This window comes from Electrophorus electricus, chromosome 3 (assembly GCF_041902795.1).
Source record: "Electrophorus electricus isolate QZ-2024a chromosome 3, ASM4190279v1, whole genome shotgun sequence".
Classification (NCBI taxonomy): domain Eukaryota; kingdom Metazoa; phylum Chordata; class Actinopteri; order Gymnotiformes; family Gymnotidae; genus Electrophorus; species Electrophorus electricus.
The window spans coordinates 9,570,766-9,580,000 of record NC_137499.1 but is presented as its reverse complement, the minus strand read 5'-3'; the positions used below and the strand labels follow the sequence as shown (position 1 = coordinate 9,580,000).

The following is a 9,235-nucleotide window of genomic DNA, read 5'->3' as shown; positions in this document are numbered from 1 at the left end:
GTCAGTGAGTCATTCAGTGAGTCAGTGAGTTAGTACGTCAGTGAATCAGTCAGTTAGTGAGTCAGTCACTCAGACACTCAGTCAGTCAGTGTATAAAAATTCCTTTTCTACGCCAGCATGTAACGGGGTAGGGCAAAAGCGTGAATGCCTTCAGATCCTTACAAATAACACTGACACACTAAATTATCCCTTTAAGTCCCCCTGCTCTACAACCCAACCAATGGGCCAAGGCCCTGCTCCATGGGGCCAGGCAGGGTCAGGGTCAGGGTCAGGGTCACGGTCAGGGTCAGTTTGGGCAGGCATTTGAGCCCCCTTTATAGGACTGGTGCAATGTCTCACGCCTTTAGATTAAAGCTCAGCTGCTTATATTTAGAAGAAAAAAATCTCCACTCTCCTAAACTGCTCAAAGCACTGACCTATAGACAGGAACTGACACCTAGTCAGACTCATTAGCAGGACCAAGTAAATTCTACATTTCAAGTGGGGGGTGAGATATTCTGCTAAAAAGGAGCAAAGATGGAGAGCAGACTGCTGCAACTCAAAGTCTGTTAAATGTTTTACTGCAAAACGCGAATATGCACTTGGTCTCATTACACTGTTATATTTAGTAAATGTGGCATTTCTTAAAGCTGCTAAGATAGTTTTTGATGTTCTTCAGACATTAGCTACCAGTGAAGCAAGCGAAACAAACAACACTGACATTGTGAAAAAAATTTTTGAGACATTGCTTCATAGTTATAATCTAAGGTGCATGTATTGTTTAAAGTAAGGTTTAGTTTTTAAGTAAGTACTAGACACAATGACCCAGATATTTTTGTTAATTTGAGAAGGTAATGATGAAAAAAAAAAAACCTCCTTTAGGAATCTGGTCATGGTTGATAGCCTCCTCCTGGGGATCTGGTCATGGTTGATAGCCTCCTCTTGGGGTCTGGTCATGGTTTAGAGCCTCCTCTGGGGATTTAGTCATAGGGGTGATAGCCTCCTCTGGGGATCTGGTCATATGGGCGATAGCCTCCTCTGGGGATCTGGTCATATGGGCGATAGCCTCCTCTGGGGATTTAGTCATAGGGGTGATAGCCTCCTCTGGGGATCTGGTCATATGGGCGATAGCCTCCTCTGGGGATCTGGTCATATAGGCGATAGCCTCCTCCTGGGGATCTGGTCATGGTTGATAGCCTCCTCTTGGGGTCTGGTCATGGTTTAGAGCCTCCTCTGGGGATTTAGTCATAGGGGTGATAGCCTCCTCTGGGGATCTGGTCATATGGGCGATAGCCTCCTCTGGGGATCTGGTCATATGGGCGATAGCCTCCTCTGGGGATTTAGTCATAGGGGTGATAGCCTCCTCTGGGGATCTGGTCATATGGGCGATAGCCTCCTCTGGGGATCTGGTCATATAGGCGATAGCCTCCTCTGGGGATCTGGTCATATGGGCGATAGCCTCCTCTGGGGATCTGGTCATATGGGCGATAGCCTCCTCTGGGGATCTGGTCATATAGGCGATAGCCTCCTCTGGGGATCTGGTCATATAGGCGATAGCCTCCTCTGGGGATCTGGTCATATAGGCGATAGCCTCCTCTGGGGATCTGGTCATATGGGCGATAGCCTCCTCTGGGGATCTGGTCATATGGGCGATAGCCTCCTCTGGGGATCTGGTCATATGGGCGATAGCCTCCTCTGGGGATCTGGTCATATGGGCGATAGCCTCCTCTGGGGATCTGGTCATATGGGCGATAGCCTCCTCTGGGGATCTGGTCATATGGGCGATAGCCTCCTCTGGGGATCTGGTCATATAGGCGATAGCCTCCTCTGGGGATCTGGTCATATAGGCGATAGCCTCCTCTGGGGATCTGGTCATATAGGCGATAGCCTCCTCTGGGGATCTGGTCATATAGGCGATAGCCTCCTCTGGGGATCTGGTCATATGGGCGATAGCCTCCTCTGGGGATCTGGTCATATGGGCGATAGCCTCCTCTGGGGATCTGGTCATATAGGCGATAGCCTCCTCTGGGGATCTGGTCATATAGGCGATAGCCTCCTCTGGGGATCTGGTCATATGGGTGATAGCCTCCTCTGGGGATCTGGTCATATGGGCGATAGCCTCCTCTGGGGATCTGGTCATATGGGCGATAGCCTCCTCTGGGGATCTGGTCATATGGGCGATAGCCTCCTCTGGGGATCTGGTCATATAGGCGATAGCCTCCTCTGGGGATCTGGTCATATGGGCGATAGCCTCCTCTGGGGATCTGGTCATATAGGCGATAGCCTCCTCTGGGGATCTGGTCATATAGGCGATAGCCTCCTCTGGGGATCTGGTCATGGTTGATAGCCTCCTCTGGGGATCTGGTCATATAGGCGATAGCCTCCTCTGGGGATCTGGTCAGGGTTGACAGCTTGCTAAGTTGGAGAAATATATTTCTTGGGCTTTGTCATAGGCCCTCAAGGGGTTACCATGGATACCTCAAAGGTGGCAGCAGTGACTGTACTCATCCTTGGAACTGCAGAGGTTTTTAGGTTTGGTCCATTTCTCTCAGAGACATTTTAGGAACTTTAGGTCAGGTGCTGCCCCCTCATATCTCTTCACAGATGGAAACCCAGAATCCTTGTCTGGACAAAAGAGGATTTAAAGAGAAGATTCATCACAGCAGCCATTATGAGACCCCCTGACCCCTACTGACCATTTGGCATAAGTGCAATCCTCTCCCATCAGCATGTTGCTTGCAACAGGTTCTGCTCCTGCCCTTTTTTTAAAAAAAGGTCACGCACTCTAATATTTAGTTGGACCGCCTTTTGCTTTGATTACAGTACGCATTCACTGTGGCATTGTTTCCATAAGCTTCTGCAATGTCACAACATTTAATTCTGTCCAGAGTTGCATTAATTTTTCCCCAAGATCTTGTATTGATAATGGGAGATTTGGACCACTGTGCACTCTTCTCCAGCACATCCCAAAGATTCTCAATGGGGTTCAGGTCTGGACTCTGTGGTGGCCAATCCATGTGTGAAAATGATGTCTCGTGCTCCCTGAACCACTCTTTCACAATTTGAGCCTGATGAATCCTGGCATTGTCATCTTGGAATATACCTGTGCCATCAAGGAAGAAAAAAATCCATTGATGGAATAACCTGGTTGTTCAGTATATTCAGGTAGTCATCTGACCTCATTCTTTGGGCACATAACATTCCTGAACCAAGACCTGACCAACTGCAGCAACCCCAGATCATAGCACTGCCCCCACAGGCTTGTACGGTAGGCACTAGGCATGATGAGTGTGTCTCTTCAGCTGCATCTCTTCTTATCCTGATGCACCCATCACTCTGGAACAGGGTAAATCTGGACTCATCAGACCACATGACCTTCTTCCATTGCTCCAGAGTCCGATCTTTATGCTCCCTAGCAAATTGAAGCCATTTTTGCCGGTTAGCCTCACTGACCAGTGGTTTTCTTAAAGCTACACAGCTGATTAGTCCCAATCCCTTGAGTTCCCTTCGCATTGTGCGTGTGGAAACACTCTTACTTTCACTATTAAACTTATCCCTGAGTTCTACTGTTGTTTTTCTACAATTTGATTTCACCACGTTTAAGTGATCGTCGATCACGATCATTCAAGTTTTTTTCTGACCACATTCCTTCCTCGAAGATGATGTTTCCCCACTATCCTTCCAATTTTTAATAATGCGCTGGTCAGTTCTTAACCTGATTTTAGTAGTTTCAGTAATCTCCTTAGATGTTTTCTCTGCTTGATGCATGGCAATAATTTGACCCTTCTGAAACAGATTAACATCTTTTGCACGTCCACAGGATGAGTCTTTCGACATGGTTGTTTAACAAATGAGAAGCTACTCACTGCATCAGTTAGGGTTAAATAACTTGTTGCCAGCTGAAACAATCACCCATGCAGTAATTATGCAATGGGAGGCTCTTACCTATTTGCTTAGTTAAATCCAGGGGGTGATCTTTTTTTGGCCAGGCAGTGTAATGCCAAAAGAAACCCCCTACTTGTGCACATGTCTCTGGTCTAATATTAACAGGTTGCTGAATATCATTCCCTGCTGCCTCCTCTGCAGACATTGCAAACACACACATACACAAGAAGTACACGAAAGTACCGGCCAGACATAAATATCATGAATGTTAGAAGCACAAGTAATAAAAGATTACACACACAAAAGGCCTCCATTACTAGTCCAACCTGGTCACTCATTAATGCCTTTGTAGTCAGACAGATAGTATATCTTTCTGTTAGGTGATTGTGATATCAGTAACTAGGAGATGTCTGGTGACAATTATCTATATTATCTAGAATTGTCTAGAATTTTTCATGGCATGACCCCTTCCTCCTTGACTCCTCCCCAACTCCATGAGATGCCACATTGGTGTTTGTCGTTGAGAGTGTATGTGTGTGTGTGTGTGCATGTGTGTGTGAGTGTGTGTTAGTGTGTGTGTGTGTGTGTGTGTTCATTGCCACAACCTTCCCTTGTTAATCAGTATTGTCCTCCAGTATCGTCCTTGCTAGTATGTCTATTTAAGTTCCTGTTTTGTGCCTGTCCTTTGTCAGTGTTTGACCTTGTGTTTCACACACTGAGCCTGTGTTATAAGCACCCATCGTGCTTAACCATTCATTGTGTTTTAGTCTCACTAGACCTGTGTTCTTCTTTGTGTCTTTGGTTTTGTTTTTGTGTACGTTGTTTACGTAAATATCTGTATTTTACTGACAGCTTGCCTTCGCATCTTGTTTCAGCTTCCTCACTTCACAGAATTATCTAGAATTTATTTGGTACAACATTAAATAAAGCTTCTCTCACTTTGCTTTATACATTTATCTGATCCTATATACCTGATATATCAGCATATGTTATACATTTGCAATATATGAAACCCTAAAAACTCACATATTTGCATTATTACATATAGAAGTATATGTACAGAAGTAGACGGTCAAAGGAAATATTAATATCAATGCTTAGGTGCAACGTAGAAGGTGTTAATCACTAAACCTTAAATTAATATTGAAAATATTGCAAAAAGACGTTCTGAGCACAATATTCTCCATGAAGAACAATGTCAAAACATGGGAGTTATATATCTAAGTACCATTAAATATTTAGGGTGGGTAAAACCTGAACTGAACAATCTGTTACTGTGATCAGAGAGAGCGGTGCATACATACAGTGCAAGTCTATATAGCACATCAGATAATCGTAGATAATCCTACAGTTATTTTCAAAATTGTAGTGAAGTACATAGAGTTTTCAGAGAAACAGGATGTTTCCGTGTGTGTAACAAAATTACAAGCTTTTGAAAGATTGAACATATTTGAAAAGTTAATAACCACATTAAATTTAGTCATGAAGAGTAACACATCTATCCCTATAAAGCTATGCGGTATGACCAAAGCTCTCGAATAGAAAGATTCACATGAGAATTCTGAATAAGTCCCAATTCTGAATACAGAGACTATACAATGGTGACAATGACACAAGATTGCATTCACAGACCAAAGCGATGCACAAACTGTGTGGTCTTAGAAGAATGGTGCTTTAGCCATTAAAAGGGCCCTGGAGCCAGACCAACCAGATAATCTGTGGAGAGATTCAGTCGGATGATGCAACAAGTGCAGAAAAACCCTGATCTGAAAGCACCTTGGGCCTTTATGAGGGAAACACCTGAAGACATTTGAGAAGTATCTGCACATGCAGTGTGCAGTGTGCAGTGTGCAGTGTGCGTTCACGCCTAATACTGCAATTGGACTGATACAGTGGGAAGAAACATTTACATGGGAGTCCAGCACCCTCTGTCAAACACCCTCTGTTCAACAGTGTCCAACATTCTGTCCAACACCCTCTGTTCAACACTGTGTCCAACATTCTGTCCAACACCCTCTGTTCAACACTGTGTCCAACATCCTGTCCAACACCCTCTTTCCATCACTGTGTCCAACACTCTCTGTTTAACACCCTCTGTCAACACACTGTTCAACACCTTCTGTTCAATCCTCTGTCCAACACACTCTGTTCAACACTGTGTCCAACACTTTGTCAAACACTCTCTCTCCAACACTTTGTCCAACACTCTGTTAACACTCTCTGTTTAACACCTTCTGTCAACACACTGTTCATCACCTTCTGTCCAACCCTCTAACCAACACCCTCTGTCAACACCCTCTGACCAACACCCTCTGTCAACACCCTCTGACCAACACCCTTTGTCCAACACTCTGTCCAACACTTGTCCCTTCAGAGCAACTTTACTCAGTCACCTTGTTGCTGCTGAGTGGATACTCAGCAAGCGAACATTCAACTGTCATGAGTACAGGAGGCTGCAAACTAACAATTTTATATATAACTAATAATGTTGTAATGTGGCAATCATATAACACTTTTACAAATGCATCTCCACTACAGATACAAAGAAACCTACCAAAGTGTATCTAAGAGTCTGTTATTACCTTCCATTAAGACATTACATCACACTACATTACTCAGAACATCTCAAATAACTTTTCCTTCAGCTGGAAAGTCACTGTGACCATTCAGGCTTTCAGCACAGATCTAAACAACAGAGCATGCTAGCAGTCAGCAGCATCTGACTGCCTGGTGCCAGTTTCAAACTCCAAACAGCAGCACATGGACAAAGGTCTCTTACCTGTTAGAGAGAAGTTACACACCACTAGGAAGACACGGCAGTCTGACTGGATAAGGCAGTTTACAAGGATGAAAGCAGATTTTATGCTTGAGATGGCTAGGCCTGCCTGTGTGTGTTTAAGCGCACATGTAAGAGTACGTGTGGGTGTGTTTAATGAAAATGATTGACAGTTTATCACGTAGCTGCAGAATGTGTGAAGCAGCGGAATGCAAGGTCAGTCTCTCTTCTGCGGTTTCAGCTCACTTCCTGTGTGAGATTACCATCTGCAGTCTCCTCCGTTTACAGATGATAATCAACTACACACACACACACACACACACACACACACACACACACACACACACACACACACACACCTGTTCAATGGACCTGTGCACACACACATTGCATTGAGACAAACACATCCCCCCTACATACACATGCTTATACACTGAATATTTGCATGCATCTGCACACACACACACACACACACACACACACACACACACACACACACACACACACACACACACACACACACACACACACACAAAACACCACTAACATATGTGTATCTATTAGGGAAAGGCAATGTTATCTCTATAAGATAAAAGATAACTTTCAGTTATGGATGGGAATAATAAGACAAAATCTATATTGCTCCATTTTGTTAGAGAATAAACTTTGCATTGCCTGATCCCAAATAGAGTGGCATAATGATTTGACCCTGACTGGTGTGTGTGTGTGTGTGTTCTCTAGGACAACTGACTCCCTCACTCTTCAGATCTTTATCAGTGTGAGTTTTTAATTATTCACATGACTGAAATGCCCTCATTATCTGATTGCTCAGTGTCTCTCTTCAGCCTTCCTGCTCTTTCCTTCTCACATGCACAGAGACACAGTGCTCATTACAGGAAGCTAAAACTGTTTTTCCTCATGGTCCAGTTTTTCCTCATGGTTCAAAAATGAACTCAGTTTGGCAGCCTGGTGGTAGCAGACGCAGAGCTGTGTGACTCAAACAATTAATAAGGAGAGTTTTGTTCCTGGTAATCTTCAGGATACACACATCCATCCCAGTACACACCCACCCGCACACGCCCACACAAACCCATACATACACACCCACACACACATCTACAAATAATTTTCAGCACTGGTGAGAAAACCATAGAGGAAGTCACCTTACCTGTTTCCTGTTGAGTTATTTCCTGAACTTCACATGCACAGACACACACTCACAGATGCAAATGTACCTACTCTATTTATAGCTGGAGCACCAAGCATCTTTTAGGGTAGCGGTCTATATGATTTTATTTTGGTTTGCGACATGAGTAACATCTACAAACCTGCACTACCAGTTCAAGGGAGTATTAGGATATGCTATTAAGATTTCAGTTAGTAAGGTGCATAAGCACAGAGTGTTGACTAGAGCCTTTAAGAAGGTGAACCATGAGAAGCAGAAAGGACAAAGTAGAAGCAGGTAACAAATTAACCAATGAAAACCACTTACAACTGATGAAATCCACTTAAAACCAATAATATCCACTTACAACCAATAAAATCCACTTACAACCAATGAATACTGATTTAAACCAATGAAATGTGGACTTTTACATATTTTGTCACCATGATGAAAAATGTCACTGCTTGTTTTTAACCCCATACATTTGTGAATCCACATATCATAGACTGAAAACATTAAAGACATAGAAACAAATAAACAAAAAATTATTCAAGTTATTGACCAGAGTCAGCGGTGGGTTACATGTGACATCACCATTCGCGTAAAGATCTGAAAGACAAATCTTAGAAAATCTGTTTATCCATGTTTGTTAGACATGTACAAATGTCAGTGAATTATAGTTTGCAGGACTTTTCTTCTAGTTTTTAATAAAAGCTTGTCTTTTTAGAGCTGTGCATGTAAATAGCTCTGTACAAATCCCAAATCGCTTTAAGTAGGAGTAAGGACATATTGGTCTAATATATCATGAAACAAGTAAAAATGCAGATTTTACCTGTGTGTCATCTCACTGCACACACATTCCACGATCAGGTCTAGATCTTTCTCTCTCTCTTCATTTCTTTTCACTTTTTTTTTTTTTTTTGCAGTGTGACCTACTACATAAACAGAAAAGTGTTTATTTTTTATCAGTGTGACCTGCTACATAAATAGAAAAGTGTTTATTTTTTTATCAGTGTGACCTACTACATAAACAGAAAAGTGTTTATTTTTTATCTGTGTGGCCTAATACATAAACAGAAAAGTGTTTATTTTTTATCAGTGTTACCTACTACATAAACAGAAAAGTGTTTATTTTTTATCAGTGTGACCTACTGCATGAACAGAAAAGTGTTTATTTTTTATCAGTGTGACCTACTACATAAACAGAAAAGTGTTTATTTTTTATCAGTGTGACCTACTACATAAACAGAAAAGTGTTTATTTTTTATCAGTGTGGCCTAATACAGAAACAGAAAAGTGTTTATTTTTTTATCAGTGTGACCTACTACATAAAAAGAAAAGTGTTTATTTTTTATCAGTGACCTACTACATAAAAAGAAAAGTGTTTATTTTTTATCAGTGTGACCTACTACATAAACAGAAAAGTGTTT

The 9,235-nt window shown here is 42.5% G+C and overlaps 1 protein-coding gene across 7 annotated transcripts in view; it reads right to left on the bottom strand.

Annotated features, from left to right (window-relative positions):
* clnk (cytokine dependent hematopoietic cell linker) overlaps nucleotides 1-6,801 on the bottom strand; it is a 19,129-nt gene extending 12,328 nt beyond the window's left edge. For all 7 annotated transcript variants that reach the window (XM_081710166.1, XM_081710171.1, XM_081710172.1 and 4 more), the window contains exon 1: nucleotides 6,644-6,801. The gene's annotated coding sequence lies outside the window, so the exon portion shown is untranslated. The remainder of the gene's footprint in view (nucleotides 1-6,643) is intronic.
* Nucleotides 6,802-9,235: the final 2,434 nt, after the last annotated feature.